This window comes from Oncorhynchus kisutch, linkage group LG18 (genome assembly GCF_002021735.2).
Source record: "Oncorhynchus kisutch isolate 150728-3 linkage group LG18, Okis_V2, whole genome shotgun sequence".
NCBI classification, from domain to species: Eukaryota; Metazoa; Chordata; class Actinopteri; order Salmoniformes; family Salmonidae; genus Oncorhynchus; species Oncorhynchus kisutch.
In genome coordinates this window covers 27,056,862-27,084,233 of record NC_034191.2, presented here as the reverse complement: position 1 = coordinate 27,084,233, position 27,372 = coordinate 27,056,862, and the positions used below count along the sequence as shown (strand labels likewise).

Sequence of the window (27,372 nt, the reverse complement as noted above, 5' to 3'; positions counted from 1 at the left end):
TTTGCTTATGGCCTTATACAGCTCGTTGAGTGCCGTCTTACTGCCAGCATTGGTTTGTGGTGGTAAATAGACAGCTACAAAAAATATAGATGAAAACTCTCCTGGTACATAGTGTGTTCTACAGCTTATCATGAGATACTCTACCTCAGGTGAGCAAAACCTAGAGACTTCCTTAATATTAGATTTCGTGCACCAGCTGTTATTTACAAATAGACATTGACCGTCACCCCTTGTCTTACCAGAGGCAGCTGTTCTATCTTGATGATGGACCGAAAACCCAGCCAGCTGAATGTTATCCATGTTGTCATTCAGCCATGACTCGGTGAAACATAAGATATTAGAGTTTTTAATGTCCCGTTGGTAGGATTGTCTTGATCGGAGCTCATCCATTTTGTTATCCAATGATTGCATGTTGGTTAATAGGACTGATGGTAGAGGGGGATTACTCACTCGCTGTCGGATCCTTACAAGGCACCCTGACCTATGTCCTTGATATTTTGGTCTCTTCTACATGCGAATGATGGGGATTTGGGCCTTGTCGGGTGTCTGAAGTAAATCCTTCGTGTCTGACTCGTTAAAGAATACATCTTCATCCAGTACGAGGTGAGTAATTGCTGTCCTGATATCCAGGAGTGCTTTTTGGGTCATAAAAACGGTGGCAGAAACATTATGTACAAAATAAGTTACAAATAACGAGAAAAAATACACACAAATCAAATCAAATTGTATTAGTCAATGCGCCAAATACAATAGGTGTAGACCTTACAGTGAAATGCTTACTTACGAGCTCCTAACCAACAGTGCAGTCTAAAAAAATATGGATAAGAATAAGAGATAAAAGTAACAAGTAAATAAAGACCAGCAGTAAAAAATAACAATATATACGGGGGGTGCCGGTACAGAGTCAATGTGCGGGGGCACCGGTTAGTTACGGTAGTACATACATGTAGGTCGAGTTAATTAAAGTGACTACGCATAGATGACAACAGAGAGTGGCAGTGGTGTGTAGAGGGGAAGGGGGGGGGCAATGCAAATAGTCTGGGTAGCCATTTGACTAGATGTTCAGGAGTCTTATAGCTTGGGGGTAGAAGCTGTTTAGAAGTCTCTTGGACCTAGACTTGGTGCTCCGGTACCGCTTGCCGTGTGGTAGCAGAGAGAACAGTCTATGACTAGGGTGGCTGGAGTCTTTGACAATTTTTAGGGCCTTCCTCTGACACCGCCTGGTATAGAGGTCCTGGATGGCAGGAAGCTTGGCCCCAGTGATGTAATAGGCCGTTCGCACTACCCTCTGTAGTGCCTTGCGGTCGGAGGCCGAGCAGTTCCCATACCAGGCAGTGATGCAACCAGTCAGGATGCTCCTGATGGTGCAGCTGTAGAACCTTTTGAGGATCTGAGGACCTATGCCAAATCTTTTCAGTCTCCTGAGGGGAAATAGGTTTTGTCGTGCCCGCTTCACAACTGTCATGGTGTGCTTGGACCATGTTAGTTTGTTGGTGATGTGGACACCAAGGAAGTTGAAGCTCTCAACCTGCTCCACTGTAGCCCCGTTGATGAGAATGGGGGCGTGCTCTGTCCTCTTTTTCCTGTAGTCCACAATCCTCTCCTTTGTCTTGATCATGTTGAGGGAGATGTTGTTGTCCTGGCACCGCACGGCCAGGTCTCTGACCTCCTCCCTATAGCACAATTGGTTAGGAGCCCGTAAAACTGCAGCCATCTCCTCCAGCGCCATATGTTCTAATTCAATCCAAGACAAACATATTCTTGAATAAATATAGTACAAAGTCATTGTTTATACACCTACTGTGCATTCGGAAATTCTCCAGACCCCTTCCCCTTTTCCACATTTTGTTATATTACAGTCGTATTCTAAAAACATTTCCTACACAATCTACACACAGTGCCCCATAATGACAAAGCGAAAGCAGGTTTTTAGAAATGTTTGCAAATGTATTAAAAATAAAAAACTTAAATAACTTATTTGCATACGTATTCAGACTCTTTGATATGAGACTCGAATTTAAGCTCAGGTGCATCCTATTTCCATTGATCATCCTTGAGATGTTTCAACATCTTGATCGGAGTCCACCTGTGATAAATTAAATTGATTGGACCTGATTTGGAAATGCACACACCTGTCTATACAGTACCTCCATAAAGGATTCATACCCTTTGACTTATTCCACATTTTGTTGTGTTACAGCCTGAATTAAAAATGTATGTTTTCTACGTGTATTTTTTTCTCACCATTCTACACACAACACCCCATAATGATAAAGTAAAAACATGTTTTTAGATATTTTTACAAACTTATTGAAAGTGAAAAACAGAGTCAATGCTTTGTAGAATCACCTTTGGCAGTGATTAAAGCTGCAAGTCTTTCTGGGTAAGTCTCTAAGCGCTTTCCACACCTGGATTGTGCAACATTTTTCAAAATTCTTCAAGCTCTGTCAAATTGGTTGTTCATTAAACATTTTCAGCTCTTGCCATAGATTTTCAAGTAGATTTAAGTCAAAACTGTAACTCGGCAACTCTGGAACATTCACTGTCTTCTTGGTAAGTGACTCCAGTGTAGATTTGGCCTTGTGCTTTAGGTTATTGTCCTGCTGAATGGTGAATTCCTTTCCCAGTGTCTGGTGGAAAGCAGACTGAATCAGGTTTTCCGCTTGGATTTAGCCTGTGCTTAGCTCCATTACATTTATCTTTTATCCTGAGAAACTCTCCAGTCCTTAATGATTACAAGCATACCCATAACATGATGCAGCCACCGCTATGCTTGAAAATATGGAGAGTGGTACACAGTAATGTGTTGTATTGGATTTGCCCCAACAATTGTTGGAGACGTGAATCCAAAATACAATTTGTTAACTTGTTGACAAGTTATTAGGCTAATTACTGTATTGCAAAAGTGATATTGAGTTGTGTTTGGTTGTCAACACAACCAAATATCCACATTCGAAGGACATCTTTTGTGCCACTGGATTCTATCCATCTCAACCAAAAATCGAAGTTTAGGAATAGGACTAAATCAAATCAAACTTGAAGTGCATTTGAAGTTTGATTTGATTTTGTTCTATGTTTTTTATTTGGTTGAGATGGAGACGTGAATCCAACATATGAATTATTAACTTGACGATTACATTAGAAATCAACCAAAGCTTGAAACTCTAGGCTTATATGTCTTGCCTATTTTTTGTTAAACCCTGGGTTGAATTTATAACAATAGCTGTTGATGACTTTGCAAATTCTATATAGGCCTGAATAGTATAATTGATGATATATGAGTGATAAAGTATAGTGACATTTAATTTGCTCTGTTAAACCTACCCTTTGGAATGACTTGGCAACTGTGAATCTATTTATTTATTAAGAAATCTCTCAATAACCATTCTCACAATAGAACATTGGTAGTATGCAATGACAAATATCAAAGCTAAGCAGGGTTGGACCCTGGTTGGGAGACCAATTGGATATCTGTAGATAGATTAAATCTCCAGTAAGAGTTGCTGCCTAGCCTATAGTTATTTTTTCTGATAATGGATATAACGTTGAAGATCTGACGTTGTTTCTAAGGTAAAAATTCAACATATTATACAAGGTTTGTCTGTGTTGAAAACTGGTTACCATGATGACATGATCCTGTGGTAAAATGTTTACCATCTAAACAACAGTTTATGTTGATTACTTTTTTCAAATCCAATGTATTTTCCATGTAGATTCCATGTCACAATACAATGACAAATTATGTTGAAGCAACATTGATTGAGCACGTTTGTGCCCAGTGGGAAATTGTGGTATATATGTCTACCTGACTTCCATTATGTTGGAAGACATGCGTCCTGAAAGTTGGGGAGAAATATGATACAAATGTTTTTTTTCCAACGCCCAATTTACAGAAATGTATTTTTACTACTGTAGAACGACCCATACGGTATATGGTTGAGTTCCCCCACAGCGCTGTCAGAATGGACATTGTTGTCAGCAGAATGTGACAAGCTTCATGTTGTTTGCCCAGACAGCCTGCAATCTCCTTAATGAGGCCCCTAGCTCCCTTATGTAAAGTAAAAATATGTCAGAAAATATCCTGTAATTACCTTTACCCATAAGAGTCCAAGCCCTGTCTAAGCTGGGGGAGGGGGTGGGTGTTCTACTAAGCTATATGGAATTGTTTTAAGAAGGTCATATCAAGGATAATTTTGGAATTTGATTTGGAATTTTAACACCCCTTGAAGTATGAACAAAAATATGATTTGATTAAACATTTTATTTGTCCTTACTGATATTAGCTCATGAAAACACATTGAATATATCTGAGAGATATACAAAGAGATATAAAAATAAACAAATTTAGAAAGATCAGGAAACATATACAGTACCAGTCAAAAGTTTGGACACACCTTCTCATTCAAGGGTTTTACTATATTTTTTACTATTTTACATTGCAGAATAATAGTGAATACATCAACACTATGAAATAACACATATGGGATCATGTAGTAACCAAAAAAGTGTTAAAGAAATGAAATATATTTAATATTTTATTCTTCAAAGTAGCCACCCTTTGCCTTGATGACAGCTTTGCACACTCTTGGCATTTTCTCGACCAGTTCATGAGGAATGTTTTTCCAACAGTCTTGAAGGAGTTCCCACACATGCTGAGCACTTGATGGCTGCTTTTCCTTCACTCTGCGATCCAACTTATCCCAAATCATCTCAAATAGGTTGAGGTCAGGTGATTGTGGAGGCCAGGTCATATGATGCAGCACTCCATTACTCTCCTTCTTGGTCAAATAGCCCTTACACAGCCTGGAGGTGTGTTTTGTGTCATTGTCCTGTTGAAAAACAAATTATAGTCCCACTAAGCGCAAACCAGATGGGATGGCGTATCGCTGCAGAATACTGTGATAGCCATGCTGGTTAAGTGTGCCTTGAATTCTAAATAAATCACTGACAGTTTCACCAGCAAAGCACCCCCACAACATCACATCTCCTCCTCCATGCTTCATGGTGGGAACCGCACATGCAGAGATCATCCGCTCACCTACTCTGCATCTCACAAAGACATGGAGTTTGGAACCAAAAATCTCAAAAATCTCAAATCTCAAAATCTTAGATTCATCAGACTAAAGGACAGATTTGCACCGGCCTAATGTCCATTGCTCATGTTTCTTAGCCCAAGCAAGTCTCTTCTTCTTATTGGTGTCCTTTAGTAGTGGTTTCTTTGCAGCAATTCACCCCCCACCCCCCACCCCCCACCCCCCAGGGGATGCCGGCGGTGGAAGTCGGCGATGAGGATGGTCATCAATGACCCAGGGAGGAGGGGGGAGGGGTGGGCCTAGAAACAGAAGACAAAAAGCTGTGAGACAAGGGCTTAATCCTGGACACATGAAAAGTAGGGTGTATACAGAGGGTACAGGGTAACAGCAGACAAACAACAGTGGGAGTAAGAGATGGAGAAAGAGATAGGGAAATCTAGAGATGGGGAAAGGACCAATGAAACGGGTGTAAAGTTTGCGGGACTCCACCCGGAGGGGCAGGTCCCATACAGACAGCCATACCCTCTGCCCAGGATGATAGTGGGGAACTGGAGTCCGGTGACGGTCCGCTTGTTGACGGGACCTGGAGGTGGTCTTGAGAAGAGCCAACAAGCTCTTCTCCAGGTACGCCGACAGTGGCAGTCTGGACTGGGGATGAAACCCGAAGGACAGGCTGGTCGACGACCCAATAAGGGTGCCTTCCAGAATTGGGACGAGAACTGAGGACCGTGATCAGAGACAATGTTGACTGGGAGTCCATGGATTCGGAAGACGTACTGCACCATGAGCTGGGCCGTCTCCTTGGCTGATGGTAACTTGGGGAGAGGGATGAAATGGGAGATGTTAGAGAACCTGTCCACCACTGTAAGGATGGTGCTGTTGCCATCTGACGGAAGGAGCCCAGAGACAAAATCCAGGGAAATATGGGACCAAGGGGTGATGAAGAACAGGGAGTGGCTGAAGGAGGCCAGACGGAGCTTGCCACCAGAGTCTTGTTTTGAGCACACACCGTGCATGCCGTGACGAAGGAACCAGAGTGGGCTACCAGAAGCATTGTCGGAGGAAGGCCCTGAGACCGGGCCGAATCAGGGATGAACATCCGGTTAGCCGGGCCCTCCCCAGGGTCTGTCTGGGAACATTGTGCCTCGCAGACCAGGGCCTCAATACCACAGACAACCGAAGCCACAAGACATGAGGTAGGGAGGATGGGCTCAGATTCAGAGGGTGTGGCAGTAGAACTGTACAAGTGAGAGAGGGCCTCCGGCTTCACATTTTTGGACCCTGGGTGGTAGGAGATGGTGAAGTTGAACCTGGTAAATAACAGGGCCCAACGGGCCTGCATAGAGTTAACCTCTCTGGGATAATGCAGAGCACCAAATTCAAATAAATTACTATAAAAATCTAACTTTCATTAAATCGCACATGCAAGATAGCAAATTAAAGCTACACTTGCTGTGAATCCAGCCAACATGTCAGATTTCAAAAAGGCTTTTTGGCAAAAGCAAACAATGCTATTATCTGAGGATAGGACCTCCGTAAAAAAAGAGAGAAACCATATTTCAACCCTGCAGGCGCCTCACAAAACGCAGAAATAAAAATATAATTCATGATTTACCTTTGAAGAGCTTCTTTTGTTGGCAATCCAATATGTCCCATAAACATCACAAATGGTCATTTTGTTCGATTATTTCCGTCTATATATATCCAAAATGTCCATTTATTTGGAAGATGGGATGATCTGTGTTCAATACAGGAAGAAAACAAACTGTAGTTAGCTTTCTGGTCATGCGCCTCTATCTAACAGTACATATCAAGTGACCCTCGTTCAAGATGGCCGTACTTCTTCATTACACAAAGGAATAACCTCAACCAATTTGTAAAGACTGTTGACATCCAATGGAAGCGATAGGAACTGCAAGACGAAATCTGGATTCCCAATGAAAACCCATAGAAAAAAGAGTGACCTCAAAAAAAATCTGAATGGTTTGTCCTCAGGGTTTCGCCTGCTAAATAAGTTCTGTTATACTCACAGACATAATTCAAACTTCTGAGTGTTTTCTATCCAAATACATACTAATAATATGCATATCTTATCTTCTGAGGATGAGTAGCAGGCAGTTGAATTTGGGCATGCATTTAATCTGGAAGTGAAAATACTGCCCCTGTCACCAAGAAGTTAAGGCACTTGGCTATGCGGAGGTATTATAAATTCTTATGGTCAGTCCTCACCAAAAATGGATGTTCCGCCCCTCCCAGCCTGTGCCTCCACTCCTCCAGCACCATCTTAATCGCCAAAAGTTCCCGGTTCCCATCGTCATAGTTCCTTTCCGCGGAGTTGAGACGATGGGACAGGAAGGCACAGGGATGAAGCCTTTGGTCCTTGACAGACCGCTTTGACAGGATGACCCCCACTCCCACGTCAGAAGCATCAACCTCAACCACAAACTGACGGACCAGCTCCGGATGGATGAGGATGGGGGCTGTAGTGAACCATTGCTTAAGGTCCACAAACACCCTGTCAACAGCTGGGGACCATGTCAACGGTACCTTGGGAGAGGTGAGTGCAGATGTGTGTTGGGGCCAATCCACCACCGCCCTCACCTTTACAGGATCCATCTGGACATTCCCTTCAGTGATGACGTATCCCAGAAAGGAGATATTAGAGAGGTGAAAATCATACTTCTCTGCTTTCACAAACAACTGATTCTCCAGGAGGCGCTGAATGACATGGAGAACGTGTTCTTGGACAGAACGGGAGAAAACAAGGATGTCGTTGAGGTAGACAAATACAAAATGATTCAACATGTCCCGGAGCACATTGTCTACCAGGGCCTGGAAAACAGCGGGAGCATTGGTAAGCCCAAACGGCATGACCAGGTACTCGCAATGTCCACTGGCAGTGTTGAAGGCCGTCTTCCACTCCTCTCCCTCACGTATCGAAATAAGGTGGTAGGCATTCCGAAGGTCTTGGAAAACATGGTTGCCCCCTGGAGAGGTTCGATACCAGAGGAAATGAGTGGCAGGGGGTAATGATTCTTAACCGTGATGTCATTGAGGCCCCGGTAGTTGATACATGGACGCAGGGTCTTGTCCTTCTTCTCCACAAAGAAGAACCCTTCGCCTGCAGGGGAGGCAGAAGTGCGCATGCTCCCGGCAGCCAATGTCCTCAATGTACTCCTCCATGGCCTTGGTCTCAGGACCAGACAGGGAATATAGCCGGCCTTGAGGTGGTGTGGTGCCCGGGAGGAGGTCAGTAGCACAGTCGTAAGGACGATGCAGAGGAAGAGAGATAGCACAAGCCTTGCTGAAAACCTCCAGGAGGTCATGGTACTCTGCAGGAACAGCAGAGAGATCCGATGCTGTACTTAAACCTGGAGGAGGATGTTCTGGGGGATGCTGCGCCGCCTTAAGGCAATGTGAGTGGCAAAACGGGCTCCAACCCAGGATTGAACCCATGGTCCAGTAAATAACAGGGTTGTGCTTCTGGAGCCATGAGAATCCCAAAACAACCGGGATGTGGTGGGATTTGATGAGGAGAAGCTGTATGGACTCACTGTGATTGCCTGATACCCGCAGGTTAATGGGGCCTGGGCTGTGCGTGCCCCTTCCAATGGAGTGGCCGCCCATTGCTCTGGCGTCCATGGGAATGGAGAGGAGTTGTGTGGGGAGTACGGGTAATGGGAGTAAGAAAATTCCCAGTCTGGACCACCAGCGTACTTGTTCCTACTGATGAGCATGGTCTTTTGACTGGCAGGTGGCTATGTAATGCCCTACATCACCACAATACAGACAACAGATGGAGCTCAGCCTTCGTGAACGCTCCTTAGGCGATAATCTAGCTCTGCCTAGTTGCATAGGCTCAAGAGTAAACGAGTCACCCGTCCCTGATCATTCCCAAGGGAACTCGGGTGGCTTTGGCTCCTCTCGAACATGCAGACGTCGGGGACTTCCGGACTTCTTTGGAGGTGAGCAGGGAGCAGTGGATGAACGAGTGTGACCGAGACCCGACCTGCTCTCACTCCTGCATTCCCATAGACACCCCCATCAATCCTAATGGTTAGGGCAATGAGGGGATCGAGGTCCAAAGGTAACTCCTGAGCTGCGAGCTCGTCTTTTATCTCCTCCAACAGTCTGTGACGGAAAGTATCGAATAGGGACTCGGGATTCCAGGCACTTTTTATGGCCAACGTGCAAGAATCTACTGTGTAGTCTGCCACACTATAGGAGTCTTTACGTAATCCAAGTAGTTTTCAGGCCGCCTCTCTCCCGGATACCAGAGAATCGAACATCTTCCTCAACTCCACCATGAAATCTTCCAGATCACGACAAATGGGGGATTCTTGCTCCCAAACTGCAGTCGCCCAGGAGAGCGCCCTTCCAGACATTAGCGTAATCAGATACGCTATCTTCGATCGATCCGAAGGGAACGAAGATGGCTACAGCTCAAAAACGAGGGAGCACTGAGAAAGAAACGCCCGGCAGTTTCCAGGATCCCCAGAATATCGCTCCGGAGGAGATTAGCAGGGTTCTCGGGGAGCCGGTGTAGGCTGTACCAACCCACCACTGGGTTGTACCAACCCATACCGTTGTGGTATGCTGCCTGTAAGATAATCCACAGAATTGCTCCAGTAACGTCTTGAACCGCTGGTCGTGGCATTCCGTCAGTGAATGGAGCCCTTCCACAAGGTTCTGGAGTAGCTCCTTATGTCATTCAAGTGTGGATCCATACAGGGAAACAGTGCTGCGGAGATGGTCCGAGTCTGCTGGGTCAGTCATGGCCAGTTCGTACTATAACAACACAGGGTGAGTCCCAGATGCAGACACAGGAGGCAGATGGTTCAAGTCTCTGATACTTATTGAACAACAAGGGGCAGGCAAGAGGCAGGTCGAGGGCAGGCAAAAGTTCATAGTTCTTGAAATGTTCCGACTGTCATTTCTATTTGCTTATTTGAGCTCTTATTTGAGCTCTCTATTTGCTTATTTGGTCTTCTACCAAATAGGCCATCTTCTGTATACCACCACTACCATTTCACAACACAACTGATTGGCTCAAAGACATTAAGAAGGAATTGAAATGCATTCCAGATGACTACCTCATGAAGCAGGTTGAGAAAATGCCAAGAGTGTGCAAAGCTGTCATCAATGCAAAGGGTGGCTATATGAAGAATCTCAAATAAACATATATTTTGATTTGTTTAACACTTTTTTTGCTTAATACATGACTCCATATGTGTTATTTCATAGTTTGATGTCTTCACTATTATTCTACAATGTAGAAAATAGTAATAATAAAGAAAAACCCTTGAATGAGTAGGTGTGTCCAAACGTTTGATTGGTACTGTACGTGTTCGTGAGAGTCTCACCTTATTATATTAGTGTGTAGCCTAAACTGCTCGGACGCCCCAGACAGGAGTTGGCAGATCGGCTGTACTGACTTCTGACAAATCCCAAGACTCTTGTGGGGTTCATAGATCGAAAAGGAGAACACAACGATTTTCGTGAGAGTCTAATAGTTTGTAGGCCAAACCGTTCGGACGGACGGTACAGAAGATTTTGTGAGAAGACTGATGTCTCATTGTGTGACAAACACTGCTCTACCTCTGTCACCTTTCACCACAGATGGGGAAGTGCGACATAGTTAATGCGGTGGATTGAGACGGATATATGTAGTTTAAACTGACCGATTTTTCAGGGATTTTTAAAATTATGTTAATTAGATTTCCGCAGGGGTGTGGACATCGACCTTAGGGGGATAATATATAAATCAATATGTTAAATGTAAGAGCAAAATAAAGTAAGGGATTTATTTATGCTGTTTGTATTGAGAATGTAGTAGAAACCAACTGACGAACAAGAATGTATAGATAATGATGTTGAGAGAAATGTCAAACAGGAATCTATCTACCTTTAATGAAAAATAGATTCCTCCCAATCTACATATGAGATGTCATGTAAAGAGGGCCTCATTGAACTGTGGATCTGATCCGGCCCGGTGACAGGCTAGGGGCCTGGGTATATGCCACACCTCTCCTGCTGTCTGGGTTATCAATCTCTGACAGCCCACAGCTCTCTGATGGTTGCTGGCGTCACAGGAGTATGCATCACACACTTGTCAAACCACCTCTCCATTCCCTCCACCCCCGTTCCTCTTTACCAGCCAGCCAACAACAAAGTCTCAACACCCTGTTTTCATTATGGAGACAAATCCTGCTTGATCTGGCATCCATCTGTGAGGCACGGGGCGTCGTGTTGAGTGACTCAAGTCTCTCGTCATCTGCGCTTCACAGATGGATCTCCATGCATGCAGGGTCTCCGGGGGGCTGTCTGGTGGCCCGGTGGCCTTGATCCTGGCCTGGGCGGGGTGGAGGACTGTGCCACATGGCCTGAGCCCCGGGGCCAGAAAGGCCATCTCCTCCATAATAGAGTGAGGTTAATGAGCGGGGCTCGCCATTCAGCTTAGTCCATTAACCTGGGAGCTCACTCCACACAGCTCCTTTTCTGCATGGATAGCTGAATGTCCACTACTGATCTATTCTCTGTGTCTGCATATCTCCCAGTCTTCTTCCCTTTCCCACCCTGGCCTTTCCCTGTTCATATGATGGGATAAACTAGAACGACTCCAATCTGAGACCAGGCCTCAATGTGCTGTCTCATTTCACTGTTTATTCCCATAAGGGATAAAGCTGGCGTGGTTACAGTACATAGTTTGCACAGTCTCTCATCCAAATGGATATGATGACAAAGTAATGACAAATAATACTGTAGCCCTTTCATTAGTTTTCAATCCCACCCTATTTAAGCTGCCTCAGTTAAAGCCTTAGGATTCTGATAGAGAATGTAATGTATATGGTGGGCTGAAACGTGTACATTGCGCCCAGTATGGAGGATAGCTCAAATTAAGGATCTCACACATATTAACCTGACGCGCTACAGCTGTGCCAAGAATTCTGGGCAAGGGTGTTAACTTTAACGACACGGTTCACTGTTTTTGTAATGAATATAACGTAATCCATTTTCTACACTAGGCTACTGTAGATACCAGTTAGTTTTCCAGATAGCGGTGCTATCCCACAATAATATTTGATGCACAGCTATTAAGATAGCTTTTTGTCAAGCTCATTTTCCCCTTCGTAATCAAATCAACCTGGAACAATTGACCTTGACAGACCAGAAATCCTTTCACAACTCTCTCTGCCTCATTCCCATGGTGCAACAGGACATTACAAAGCTGTTTCATTATTGGCTTTCTCACTGCTCCCAGGGCCATTAACAATCAACAACCCATTTTTTCTCTCAATATTGTTGCTGATCTGCTCTCAATGGTCAAAAACAGGATAATTCAAGGCCGTATAGCACAGATTTCTTACTGTAATAACACAACATATGGGTGTTGGTGGTAATCACTAGTGGAAGTGCAATGGGCTGTATCTAACCACACTTGACCTAATTTATTTCAAAATGACAAAAGGTTCTTCACCTCAACAGATTAAAATGTATATTTTTTCTCAGAAGGCAATTTAATTTAATTGACAGATGAATGATGTATTATACTTTACATGCTGCTATGCTATACATATACTGCTGTACATATTTTCCAAAATGTATTCCAAAATATTTTTTTAAGAAGGAATTGGCATCTAGCAAATGTTATTGTATTCCAGTACGCTAGATTACAACTTATTGTAGAAAATGTTTTTCATCCATCTACATTAAACATTCCGTTGGATCACAGGAACAAATGGAGGGCAGTAAGGGCACAAGATCCAGGCCTTAAGACATTGATACAGTTGAAGATTTAGGGTTGTACCCTGTAGGTTCCTTGATAGTTTCTGTGAGATTTAGGGCATCTAGCTTAGATTGTAGGACAATCGAGGTGTTAAGCATATCTGAAGATATGGGGGGGCAATCAATTCACATACGGTTTCCAGGGCACAGCTGGGGGCTGAAGGGGGTCTATAACAAGCGGCAACGGTGAGAGACTTGTTTCTGGAAAGGTAGATTTTTAAAAGTAGAAGCTTGAATTGTTTGGGCACAGACTTGGATTGTATGACAGAACTCTGCAGTAGATTGCAAGTTCTATTTTGTCAGAAGATATTATAGTTAGGGATGGAAATTTCAGGATTTTTGGTGGCCTTCCTAAGCCTTCCATGATTCAGACATGGCTACGACATCAGGGATGGCGGAGTGTGTTAAAGCAGTGAATAAAACAAACTTAGGGAGGAGGCTTCTAATGTTAACATGCATGAAATCAAGGCTTTTACGGTTACAGAAGTCAACAAATGAGAGCTCCTGGGGAATAGGAGTGGTGCTGGGGGCTGCAGGGCCTGAGTTAACCTCTACATCACCAGAGGAACAGAGGAGGAGTAGGATAAGGGTACGGCTAAAGGCTATAAGAACTGGTCGTCTCGTGCGTTAGGAACAGAGAGTAAAAGGAGCAGATTTCTGGGCGCGGAAGAATAGAGTCAAGGCATAATATATAGACAAGGGTATGGTAGGATGTGAGTACATCTTGAATCTGCCGGTAACAACTCTCCTGTGTACTGTACCTAATCATCTGCAATGCTTCATTGAACAACAGCTGTATTGCATAGAAATAAGTTTGTAAGTGATATGTCGACCGTGTTATTAAGCTTAGTCATGGGTCTTCATCCTTGGAGCTGTAGGCAGCAGTGTCTGTTGGCCATATGACGAGCATAAAAGTAGGTCAAATTATGATTCACAATCTTATATTCTTTATCTTGTTTCCGCTGAAATGTGTGAAGGATGTCGGCTTTGCCTGGTGTGTCTAGTATTGATTGAAGAGGGACGTCATCAATGCGACCGGTTTTATAACTCTGCCCCACTATACCCAGATGATCTCTGTAGTGTTTCTGTCCTTCAAAAGTACCAAAACATCTTCATTGATATAAAATTGTGAGATCTTTGTGAGTAGGCGACAAAATATGAAGTTCTTTCTGTGTGCAGTAGGAAAGAGTATCTCTCTCTATCTTAATGGAAATCTGCACCTTCTCTACCGAAAGACAGCTGTGGGAAGACATTGGGTCACATCAAATGTTGAAGCCAACACAAGGGCTGAATCCCAAAGAGGATTTAAGGGTTCCGGAACACTACTGAAAGTATTAAATATAAAACCGTCTGAAGCCCTCCCATAACTTACAGCTACTGTTGATGACAATACACATCCCCCTTGATGACTTACAGCTCAGCTCTCACCAGTCATTGTTTTTTCTCCCCCAGTCACCTTAAATCTCATCCATGTTTCACAGCACATCCTCGCTGACATGTGGAAAGATTCCCGAGTGACATAAAAGGGCTGGAGCATCCACGGCCGCATATTTCTGATTCACAGGAATAGAGAGAGCTTTTTTAAGGATAGGCATTCAAAAGTTGTCTTTTTTCATTGGATAATCTGAGTGGGAGGAAGTGAGTAGTCAGACAGAGATAACTGGCGCAGTGAGATCTGTTCCTATCCAAGTGGAACACTTCTCCAGGCATGCAAAACATGTAGGCTTAAGCCACATAATCCCTTTCAATATCAGTTAGAATGTCAATATGCTGACATGAACGGACAAGACGTCTGAGCACACTTACTGTTAAAGGACTGGTACTACGTAATATCATTTTATTGTTGTTATTAGTACAGGCTACTATTGCTAGATAGTGCAGTGATGTAAATGTGATAACAACCCACATTTAAACCGAAGCTGAATACAGTTGCTCACCAATGGCATTTGGTAAAGAGAATTTTCTTGACATTTTCTTCTATTTTCCCCTGTACACACAAGCATTGTTTGTCCAAGGCCTACAGATATTGAGGCAAGTAATTGGATACACAACGCTCAGACCCAAGTGCATCTCAGAGGCTAAGCAAACAGTTGTGCTCTTTCCAAAAGGGGGTCTTGGTTCAAATGAGGCCATCAATGTAGAATCCGGTGGTGTTTCTATCACAGAGTTCTGGATGACATAGCACCACCAGCATGACTGAGCAAGGCTGTCTGAGCCCAGCTAACTATTACAGTTCTGGAAAGCTGAGGGAAACCCTCAGCTAGGTAAAGGTAAATACTGTGAAGAGAGACGACATCAGTGTGTCAGATGGTGGGTAACACATTCAGTTGCTGGGGATTTTTTAACTGAGCAGTTTTCTAAAGCTTTTGGCCTGACTGCAATCTGTAAAATACCCTGCACCATCTAAGTTAATCCTGAGAGTTGTGAGGCTTGAGACGTGAGATCATAGAACCAACATTGTGAAGATGGAAATGTCCCTGACCCTGATACGACCTTCATACCTTCAAAAACCTAACCCAGGCACTTCAACACAATCAATACAGCCCTCCCAGTGTTGGCTGGCAGCTCCAGACCAGCATCCATTAATGCTCTCACGCAATTGTTAAACTTTGTATTAAGGAGCAATATTACCTTTGTTATGACATGGATATTATCTGGTACATTACAGTCAGGAGGGAAAGATGGAGAGAGAGTGAGAGAGATGAAGAGAGAGATAGAGATATGAAGAGGTGAAGAGAGAGAAGGGGATAGAGATGGATGAAGAAAGAGGGATGAAGGGATGAAGAAAGAGATAGAGAGAGAGAGATGAAGAGAGAGAGCGAGCAAGAGAGAGATAGAGAGAGAGAGAGTAGGCCTATAGAAGTTGGTCGTAGCCAGAAGTGCTGTGTTAAAAGAATCCATCCTTCATGGACACCCTCCTCTCATACCAACAGATTATTTATGTGGAGCCGGTTAAAGTGCTGAGCATGGCTGAGCGTATAAATAGGACTGTGTACATAATCACAGACTCACATGGGAAGCAAATGGGAGGGAGAGGAGGGGAGAGAGCCTATTACTAGAGCATCAGATCATAAGCTCCAAACTTGATCTACTCTAACTCATCAACAACTGAGGAAAACTCTGATCTCCCTCTCTCACACATGTGGTCTGCATGTAGGCCTAGGTCCACGGATATAGCCCCAGAAACTTCTGTGTCTACTGGTGCACAAAGTTGTGAAATGGCATTGTGTATAATCATTACTCATATGAGCTGACTGAGTGCCTCATCTAATTCCATATTTGACTTGGTTCACTGACTGATATATATGTGGGAGATGATTTGGGTCAAGTCTGACTTGCAAATACATCTAATTTGTTAGGCAACTTTTTATAAATAGCCGCATAATCAACAAAAATCCTTGGAGCATGCCTGATATGATCATATTCTCTAAGGCAATATTTTTGTTACTGCTTAGTGGTACTAACTAGGGTCATCATTTTCTAAACAATGCCTAGACTCTAATAATGCTCTGATAAGGAATCAAAAGGGATAATTGAATCAAATTCCACGGTAGAGGGCACAATTCATGCTTAACTGTATAACTCCGAAGAGTCTGAACTCATGCGTATTTGAATTGTTCTCTCTGGTGGCCGATCTCAGTGGATGCTCTAGGTTGTTGTCTTTCTCTGGAGGTCATATTGGCCACCCTGAAGGTATGGGCCTGGTCAGAGTGCCAACTGTGTAGAGGCCTGCTAGGAGATCCATATGTTATCAGCTAAATCACAGTCAATGGAGGCCGTTACTGCGCCGCTCCTGACTGGTATCTAATGAAAACCATGTCATGCTCCGTTGCCTTTGTTTTTAAACCAGCGATGTGAAGGAAATTGGAAACGACAGAGGTAATACTGCAATCAAACCTCACAGTTTCGCATGCAGCACATTCCTACAGCCAAACCTGTGATAAATAAAATTGGGGAGTATAGGGCCGCCTCTCCCTTTTCAGTTTATGAAAATGAATACTTCACAGTCCATAACGATCCACATCAAGGGAGAGATGTATGGTGCTTCAGAGAGGAGGTGCAGGTTCTTTAATATGATCAATAGGCTGGTCTGGACTCCCCCCATCCTTCCCTATCTTACTGGTTCAGGTCAGGGCACCACAGGCCACGACCAAATATGATATGTTCATTACAGAAAGCTTTAAGTTGGAGGCGTGGGCCCTGGCATCTTAATGTTGTGTTAGCCTTGTGGCAAGTGAGGTTGACTGACTAATAGAGGAGATATTGTATATGAGCTCTTTGCCCAGGTTTTCACACAGGGGTTTGAGACTGACTGAATGTACGGAATGTATTCTCTACTGTAACACGTTCTTTCTCTTCAGTAAACATTTTCAAAGGTGTTTGAACAAGGATGTGATCACTACAGTTTTTACAATATGGGGAAAGGGGACCTTAAAACGGAGGAAGAAATTAACTTGAAATATCTTTATTGGGATACAGTCAGTTCAATTGAATATTCTAATACAGTACCTGCAATTACCAAAGAGGAATGTCCTCTGCAACTTCCAGTTCCTTCAATACTTGTTTAAAGCATCTGCTTTTGTAGCACTATAATCTGAGTCCTTGGCGCGGCACCAAACAAAGCGTTAGCTACGTATCTGTCTGCCCGAGGGACTGCATTGGTTGCACATGATGGCAGAGGACCCAGACTGGGCACATCTGGTAGAAGGAGAGGGAAACAAAACACCATCCTGAGACAGCTATGATTTACTTATCTAATGAATCATCAGCCTTTTACGCCAGTCCCAGAAATTACATAGTTTGAAGCGATGCATGAGTCTGAACACATCTGATGTTTTCAGCCATACCAGTCATGCTCATAAAGATGCAAGTTGTCTATTTTCATCAGCCATTGACTCCAGCCTAAGAAAAGAAGTCATTTGAGGCAGTGTATGAGTCAGAGCATAACTGATGTGTTGGACCATGCTGAATCACTTGCCTTACTTATACTGTAAGTCATTTCTTATCGAAATACCATACAATACCATGTTTCATAGAGTTGCACATGACTGTCACCACACTGTCCCTACACTCAACACAAAGCCCAGAATGGTGTGATATGTGTAGGGTTGGTTTTAAGCATGCTCTTTATATAAGATTACAGCTGAGGTATGAATGATTCTACTGATGCTTGCAGTGTGAAGAATATCAATCGATTCCTTAACTGTTGGATGGCTCAGGGAACATTAACAGCAGTTGGACATTTCAGAGAAGTGTGGCATGCATGGATGAAATTGTACTTCTCACATCCCTGTCTTAGGTCAGGGTAATACTAGCCAATGGGCATCTCTAAATGTTACTTTTCCAACAAAGGAATTGCCAAATCATGCTGGATTTGGACAAATCACAAAAATGTTAGCTTCAAAGGCCCACCTCAATGTCAATGTACTGAGTGATGGACCCACTATGATTACATTTTGTCAGTCAGAGGTTTGCTGTGTAAACCTGTCTCCATTGGACACAGAATATGTATTATTATGGCAGGTACCAATAAGGGACCACTGTGGAGATCATAATCAAGATGGCTGCTGCGGCATTTACATTTGACAGAGGAGAATTGGTGCAATGACTTTGTTATCCCTATCTCTGTAAAAGCGGGTAGGGAAAATAGTATTCCTTTCTTCATCTCATGGACCTCCAATTAACGGTATTTGATAGCTGCCTTGATCCCTCTCAGCCAGCTTGGTGAGAAGGGAGAAAGGAGATGGGTGAAATTTGATAAATGGATATTTTAAGAGCAGTTTGTGCCGCTTGCAGTTGTGTGAAAAGTCTGAGGTGTTCAACAGCATAAATTATTGGGATCTTTTTTCACGACACACTGTACGTCTATCACTTCGGTTATTCAACAGTTGTTCTTATGTATTGCCGTGTTGTATTTCCTCAGAGCGTCACAGTACAGACTATTCTGTACAAATGGTTAATAATCTAATTGAAAAAAGAGACACAAAGGCTAGCTTCTGGTGACCAAGAAATACGATTCAGAAGCATTTCTTTGTAAAGCTGAAAGTTGGTAAATAACATCACTCAAGTGAAATCAAATGTTTAGAACAAGAACAAATAGGCTTGTGGAAATGTATTGGTTTTGTTTCTGCAGATTCATACGATTTGATTTGAAAAGAAAGAAGCGCTCTATAACTGTTTTACAGCAACACGAATGTCATATAATTTGTGCTGAGCCCTGTTTGATGGCATTAAAGATTGAACTTTAATTTGAACCCTGTTTATGATTGTGACCGCAATACATGCGGCGGGTTGTTCTCCAAATGTTATTTGTGCCAGCACATTAAAGTGTGACTGTTTGTTTTCTCTGCAGCCTGCTTTCAAGTCATCATTGAGAGAAGCATTTGAGACTACAAATACTGGTGAGTGCCACCTTTTCAAATTGAAGCCACCTTATTTACATACTGCAGTTCAGGCTAGCCCAGGGAGGAAGGAGTGAGACATGGCATTGAGAATGAAGATATACAAAAGAAAACAGGATAATAATAACTAAAGAAAACAGGATAATGGAATGGCCTGTCCTTATTCCCACTAACAGTTTCTAAAAGCTATTCAAATTATATGTTTGTTAAACAGACACACCTGCACATACTCATGCACGCAGACACTCACGCACGCATGCACACATGCATGCATATACACAGAGAGAGCTACACAACTCTGTTCCATACAGCGACATTCCCTTACTGGTCCAGTGCAGCTATTTCACCACGACTGTGTTCTTTCACATAGGCAGGGTTGGGCTGGAACCACAGCTTTTGCATCCCAGCCTGCGCAATGGGAGTCGGCTCCATTATCAGAGCTGCTGCCTCGCCACCCTGCAGCAAACCCAGCATCCTCTGCTCCTGCAGATTTAATTTCTTATCTCAATAGGGAAAACAGCCCCTCTGATGAACAGCACAACTGCCCTGGGCTGCTGTGAACATGGCTCCATTATACATAGCTACAATAGATGCTTCTGATTAACTTATGAATGGAGGAAAGCACTGATATTCCTCTCAGGAAATTGAAGTTGGTAATAGATATTCAGGGGGATTTGCTCTATAATAATTGTAACTGGGATAGGGCAAGGGAGAACCTCTCCCCAACATTAATCCAGTCCCGGAGCAGCAGAGAGCAATGTTTTATAAGGGTCTGCCATCGATGACATATCGAATCCATAAAGAGGATCCCAAGTAGATGAATATCAGTAATGTGCTGCTGTTGTGTATTCTGTGTTCTAAGACAGCCTTGCTATAGGCAAGTTATTGATTGTAGGTAGTTGAAGACATGCACTCATTTCAAAAGAGGATTAGTGATGAGCTCCTTACCAACAATGCTCTCAGAGTCACATTTCCTGCTACTTTAAGTGTGTCCAATAATAATCTGTATTTTTCTTGTAAAAAAAAAAAAAAGCCATAATTTACAATGGGAAAAGGGCAGACTGTTTTGGCTTACAAGACAAATATATTTTAAAAAAATGCGTTGGTGGAACAAAATATGCAAGCTTTGTACTGTGACTAGATTTGGGAAATTGTTTATATTTTGCAAGATGCTTTACACTTTTGTCCACTGAGAGGCCTGAGTCTTTTAGCTGAGCCTAAGTGTTTGACTTTTCTTCCGTTTTTTGTTGCATTTGCTCACAGCTTCATCAATGTCATGCAGAGCCATGGGAAAAGTAATTGTGTGTCAACTCTTCTGGGCCCTAAAACAAAAGTCATTATGAGAGCGGAAAGTAATATGACCTGATATACCTTGGGTAAATGTGTTTTCCCAATGAAGCCTACTGTATGGGCTCCAGTTGTTAAGAGTACATGATCAGTAGTTGCTTTTATTTTATAATGAGAAACCTTAGAGTAGCTTTATGTCAGTGACAATTTCTTCATCATTCTTAAAGCATGTGGCCTAACCTCCTCAAGAATAATTTATATAAATCATTAAAATTAAAAGGGAAATAAGCTGTTGCAACATCCATTTTTGGATTTAATATAATTTATAAGAATATAACTTATAAATGGCTCATGAGCTTTTTTCAACTGTCGTACCCCATCAGAACCCTAAATATAAGAGGGTTTTGCTCCAATGTTGGTGAACAAAGTAAATGTAAACAAACTCTATATAGCCTCAAAACATGTTTAATGCTATCATTTTTACATTATGGATGGTCTATGAATTTCAGAGTGGTTCCATTTCTCCAGCCCTATCCCTCAGTTTTTTACCGAAACAAGGGCGGGAAGAACATAGACAGACAGTACAACACGGCTTAATAAAGCAGGCCACACAATATATTAGATGGTTAGGATTAGGGCTTTGAATTCTTCTCATGGACTAACAAGTACCTTCCTTATGTATTGGAATAAATTGTAATTTACTTACCATTTTGTCAAATCCTGAAATGAAATTATGCGATCAAGTTGTTACCGTGCATTTGGTAAGTATGCAGACCCCTTGACTTTTTCCACGTTTTGTTTCCTTACAGCCTTAAAATGGATTCCATTGTTTTTTCCCCCTCATCAATCCACACAGAATATCCCATAATGACAAAGCAAAAACAAGTTTGTATAATTTTATTGCAAATGTTGATTTTCTTTTTACTGAAATATCGCATTTACATAAGTATTGAGAATCTTTACTCAGTACTTTGGTGAAGCACCTTTGGCAGCGATTACAGGCTTGAATCTTCTGGGGTATGACGCTACAAGCTTGGTACACCTGTATTTAGGGATTTTCTCCCACTCTTCTCTACAGATCCTCTCAAGCTCTGTTAGGTTGGATGGGGAGCGTCGCTGCACAGCTATTTTTAGGTCTCTCCAGAGATGTTAGATCAGGTTCAAGTTTGGGCTTTGGCTGGGCCACATAAGGACATTCAGAGACTTGTCCCGAAGCCACTCCTGCGTTGTCTTGGCTGTGTGTTTAGGGTTGTTGTCCTGTTGGAAGTTGAACCTTCAACCAGTCTGTGGTCCTGAGCGCTCTGGAGCAGGTTTTCATATAAGATCTCTCTGTACTTTGCTTTGTTCATCATTGCCTCGGTCCTGGCTAGTCTCCCAGTCCCTGATGATGAAAAATATCCCCACAGCATGATGCTGCCACCACCATGCTTCATCGTAGGGATTGTGCCAGGTTTCTTCCAGATGTGACGCTTGGCATTCAGGCCAGAGAGTTCAATATTGGTTTCATCAGACCAGACAATCTTGTTTCTCATGATCTGAGAGTCCTTTAGGTACCTTTTGTCAAACTCCAAGCGGGCTGTCGTATGCCTTTTACTGAGTAGTGGCCTCTGTTTGGCCACTCTACCATAAAGGCCTGATCGGTGGAGTGCTGCAGAGATGGTTGTCCTTCTGGTAGGTTCTCCCATCGCCACAGAGGAGCTCTGGAGCTCTGTCAGAGTGACCATCAGGTTCCTGGTCACCTCCCTGACCAAGGCCCTTCCCCCCAATTGGTTAGTTTGGCTGGGCGGCCAGCTCTAGGAAGAGTCCTGGTGATTCTGAACTTCTTCCATTTAAGAATGATGGAGGCCACTGTGTTCTTGGGGACCTTCAATGCTGCTACATTTTTCTGGTACCCTTCCCCAGACAGGTGTGTGCCTTTCAAAATCACGCCCAATCCATTGAATTTACCATAGGTAGACTCCAATCAAGTTGTAGAAGCATCTCAATGATGATACATGGAAACAGGGTGCACCTGAAACGGTCTGAATATTTATGTAAATAAGGTATTTTCAATTATATATTTTTTTCTAAAAACCTGTTTTCACTTTGTCATTTTGAGGTATTGTGTGTAGATTGATGAGGAACATTTTTATTTAATCCATTTAAAAATAAGTCTGTAACGTAACAAAATGTCAAGGTCTGAAATCTTTCCGAACGCACTGTACATAACGCACTCAGTTGTATTACAGAAGACATTATTTTACAATGGAAAAGGCATACCTCAGATGGTGCATTTGCTTAGTAGTGTTGAGGTAAGTTGGTCAGTTCCTAACGATGACACTAATTAGGCACAGTGGAAAATTGCATTCCCTGCTACATATCTGATACCTTCAGAGACTGACAGAACAATTAACAGATTGACAGGGAAACCAACCATAACATTGTGTGCGTGATACAAAGGACAGTGACATTATGTTGTTGACAAGATAAGGAACTTAGGAAACAATTCAGACACAAAAGAAATGTGTTTAATTAAAAGTTGTGGTAATTTAGATGCACTTGATCAGTCTAGACTGGAAAAGCCCAATTTTAAACTGAGCTGAAATCACATATACAACACTTTGAGAAACTGCACCGGCTGGATTATATCTACCGGTCAGTGAAATTACATAATTTTTTAACTATGAAACAGCCTCAGCCTCTTCTATTCATGGAAAATAGCCTACAAAACACATTTTGTTGGAGATTTGTGTGTTTTCACTCTGTGATTAAAAAAAAGGGAAATATCGACCCTTTACAGAAATTGGGATTTTGGCTGCCGTTGACATCAACTTCCTCATCTGAAAACTCATACTTAGAATGTGTCTTAGGTCCCCAGTCACTGGTTATTTCAAGCCTGCACTGCTGATTTCAATATTCCATAGGTACAGAGAAAGCGAATGTCAGCTCATTTTAGAGTATGCTTATTTTATCCTGCTTTAAGTAGAATATGAATACCTGCACAACAAAGAGTAGAGAAACAGTGTACCAGACCTGATATATATATTTCATTAATATTGAGCTAAAAACCCTTGTTGGTTTTTCAATGAGCAGCAAATTGACAAATCAATCGGGGGAAATGGTACCATATGCCAACTATTAATGCTCTTTGAAGCAGGGGTGAACTTGAGGGTATTTTTTCATTGAATTAGCTTTTTGAAAGTGACAACCCGGAGCTTCTGGTGTGCGATTTTATTAAGATAAGCAGGAAAGAGGATAAGCTGGTCATTTAAAAAGAGATGACCTTATCCTCACTTTTCTTGAGAAAGTGATTATGGTTTCTTTTAGTGATGAATTAAGTGTAGGAAATGAGACTGACATTCCTGGAACGCAATTATTAGGTTTTGCAGATGACTGTGACGTTATTTTCATTTGGCACCACACTAATAGCAGTCTTGTTTAAGCACCAACAGCCTAGCAGAGGCTGAAGAATGAGCTTTTTGATTCATCTTCTTCTGTAGGCTGGTCATCATATCTGTTTTGCTCATACTGTATATCTCTGCCTCTGTGAATCTAGTAGCATTATGGTTTGCTGCGGGGAATAAGAAATAGCAGCACAGGACACAGACAGGTTGGTTCCTGTTATCATGTTGTATTGTGTGTATACCTTGTAGACCGACAACTGTTGGCAGATTAGCTCTTATTATGGACTTAAATGATCTGAACTGAGACGGTCCTTAACCTACTCTTGCAGATTTATTTTATTTTTATTTCACCTTTATTTAACCAGGTAGGCTAGCTGTGTAACGATCTTCTTCATCTGAGGAGGAGTATGAAAGATCGGACCAAAACGTAGCATGGTAAGTGTCCATTTTTATGAAATATAACTGAGCACTGAATACAAAATAACCAAAGTGAAACAATGAAAATCGAAACGGTTCTGTATGGTGAAACACAGACACCTAAGTATGCCTAAGTATGGTTCTCAATCAGAGACAACGACAGACAGCTGTCTCTGATTGAGAACCATACCCGGCCAAAAACATAGAAAAAATAACATAGAACGCCCACCCTAGTCACACCCTGGCCTAACCAAAATAGAGAATAAAAAGCCTCTCTATGGCCAGGGCGTGACACGTTGAGAACAAGTTCACATTTACAACTGCGACCTGGCCAAGATAAAGCAAAGCAGTGTGACATAAACAACAACACAGAGTTACATATGGAATAAACCAACATACAGTCAATAATACTAGATGCCCTCAATCTCACACAAATCATCAAGGAACCCACCAGGTACAACCCTAACTCTGTAAACAAGGGCACCCTCATAGACGTCATCCTGACCAACTGGCCCTCCAAATACACCTCCGCTGTCTTCAACCAGGATCTCAGCGATCACTGCCTCATTGCCTGTATCCGCTACGGAGCCGCAGTCAAACGACCACCCCTCATCACTGTCAAACGCTCCCTAAAACACTTCTGTGAGCAGGCCTTTCTAATCGACCTGGCCCGGGTATCCTGGAAGGACATTGACCTCATCCCGTCAGTTGAGGATGCCTGGTCATTCTTTAAAAGTAACTTCCTCACCATTTTAGATAAGCATGCTCCGTTCAAAAAATGCAGAACTAAGAACAGATACAGCCCTTGGTTCACCCCAGACCTGACTGCCCTCGACCAGCACAAAAACATCCTGTGGCGGACTGCAATAGCATCGAATAGTCCCCGTGATATGCAACTGTTCAGGGAAGTCCGGAACCAATACACGCAGTCAGTCAGGAAAGCTAAGGCCAGCTTCTTCAGGCAGAAGTTTGCATCATGTAGCTCCAACTCCAAAAAGTTCTGGGACACTGTGAAGTCCATGGAGAACAAGAGCACCTCCTCCCAGCTGCCCACTGCACTGAGGCTAGGTAACACGGTCACCACTGATAAATCCATGATTATCGAAAACTTCAATAAGCATTTCTCAACGGCTGGCCATGCCTTCCGCCTGGCTACTTCAACCTCGGCCAACAGCTCCGCCCCCCCCGCAGCTCCTCGCCCAAGCCTCTCCAGGTTCTCCTTTACCCAAATCCAGATAGCAGATGTTCTGAAAGAGCTGCAAAACCTGGACCCGTACAAATCAGCTGGGCTTGACAATCTGGACCCTCTATTTCTGAAACTATCTGCCACCATTGTCGCAACCCCTATTACCAGCCTGTTCAACCTCTCTTTCATCTCGTCTGAGATCCCCAAGGATTGGAAAGCTGCCGCAGTCATCCCCCTCTTCAAAGGGGGAGACACCCTGGACCCAAACTGTTACAGACCTATATCCATCCTGCCCTGCCTATCTAAGGTCTTCGAAAGCCAAGTCAACAAACAGGTCACTGACCATCTCGAATCCCACCGTACCTTCTCCGCTGTGCAATCTGGTTTCCGAGCCGGTCATGGGTGCACCTCAGCCACACTCAAGGTACTAAACGACATCATAACCGCCATCGATAAAAGACAGTACTGTGCAGCCGTCTTCATCGACCTCGCCAAGGCTTTCGACTCTGTCAATCACCATATTCTTATCGGCAGACTCAGTAGCCTCGGTTTTTCGGATGACTGCCTTGCCTGGTTCACCAATTACTTTGCAGACAGAGTTCAGTGTGTCAAATCGGAGGGCATGCTGTCCGGTCCTCTGGCAGTCTCTATGGGGGTGCCACAGGGTTCAATTCTCGGGCCGACTCTTTTCTCTGTGTATATCAATGATGTTGCTCTTGCTGCGGGCGATTCCCTGATCCACCTCTACGCAGACGACACCATTCTATATACTTTCGGCCAGTCTTTGGACACTGTGCTATCTAACCTCCAAACAAGCTTCAATGCCATACAACACTCCTTCCGTGGCCTCCAACTGCTCTTAAACGCTAGTAAAACCAAATGCATGCTTTTCAACCGGTCGCTGCCTGCACCTGCATGCCCGACTAGCATCACCACCCTGGATGGTTCCGACCTAGAATATGTGGACGTCTATAAGTACCTAGGTGTCTGGCTAGACTGCAAACTCTCCTTCCAGACTCATATCAAACATCTCCAATCGAAAATCAAATCAAGAGTCGGCTTTCTATTCCGCAACAAAGCCTCCTTCACTCATGCCGCCAAGCTTACCCTAGTAAAACTGACTATCCTACCGATCCTCGACTTCGGCGATGTCATCTACAAAATGGCTTCCAACACTCTACTCAGCAAACTGGATGCAGTCTATCACAGTGCCATCCGTTTTGTCACTAAAGCACCTTATACTACCCACCACTGCGACTTGTATGCTCTAGTCGGCTGGCCCTCGCTACATATTCGTCGCCAGACCCACTGGCTCCAGGTCATCTACAAGTCTATGCTAGGTAAAGCTCCGCCTTATCTCAGCTCACTGGTCACGATGGCAACACCCATCCGTAGCACGCGCTCCAGCAGGTGTATCTCACTGATCATCCCTAAAGCCAACACCTCATTTGGCCGCCTTTCGTTCCAGTACTCTGCTGCCTGTGACTGGAACGAATTGCAAAAATCGCTGAAGTTGGAGACTTTTATCTCCCTCACCAACTTCAAACATCAGCTATCTGAGCAGCTAACCGATCGCTGCAGCTGTACATAGTCTATTGGTAAATAGCCCACCCTTTTCACCTACCTCATCCCCGTACTGTTTCTATTTATTTACTTTTCTGCTCTTCTGCACACCAATATCTCTACCTGTACATGACCATCTGATCGTTTATCACTCCAGTGTTAATCTGCAAAATTGTAATTATTTGCCTACCTCCTCATGCCTTTTGCACACATTGTATATAGACCCCCCCTTCGTTTTCTACTGTGTTATTGACTTGTTAATTGTTTACTCCATGTGTAACTCTTTGTTGTATGCTCACACTGCTATGCTTTATCTT

At 43.2% G+C, this 27,372-nt stretch overlaps 1 protein-coding gene across 2 annotated transcripts in view; it reads left to right on the top strand.

Annotated features, from left to right (window-relative positions):
- Positions 1–27,372, top strand: part of LOC109909143 (leucine-rich repeat and fibronectin type III domain-containing protein 1) — a 135,515-nt gene that overhangs the window by 48,072 nt on the left and 60,071 nt on the right. For both annotated transcript variants that reach the window (XM_020508093.2, XM_031795699.1), the window contains exon 2: positions 19,171–19,219. The gene's annotated coding sequence lies outside the window, so the exon portion shown is untranslated. The remainder of the gene's footprint in view (positions 1–19,170; positions 19,220–27,372) is intronic.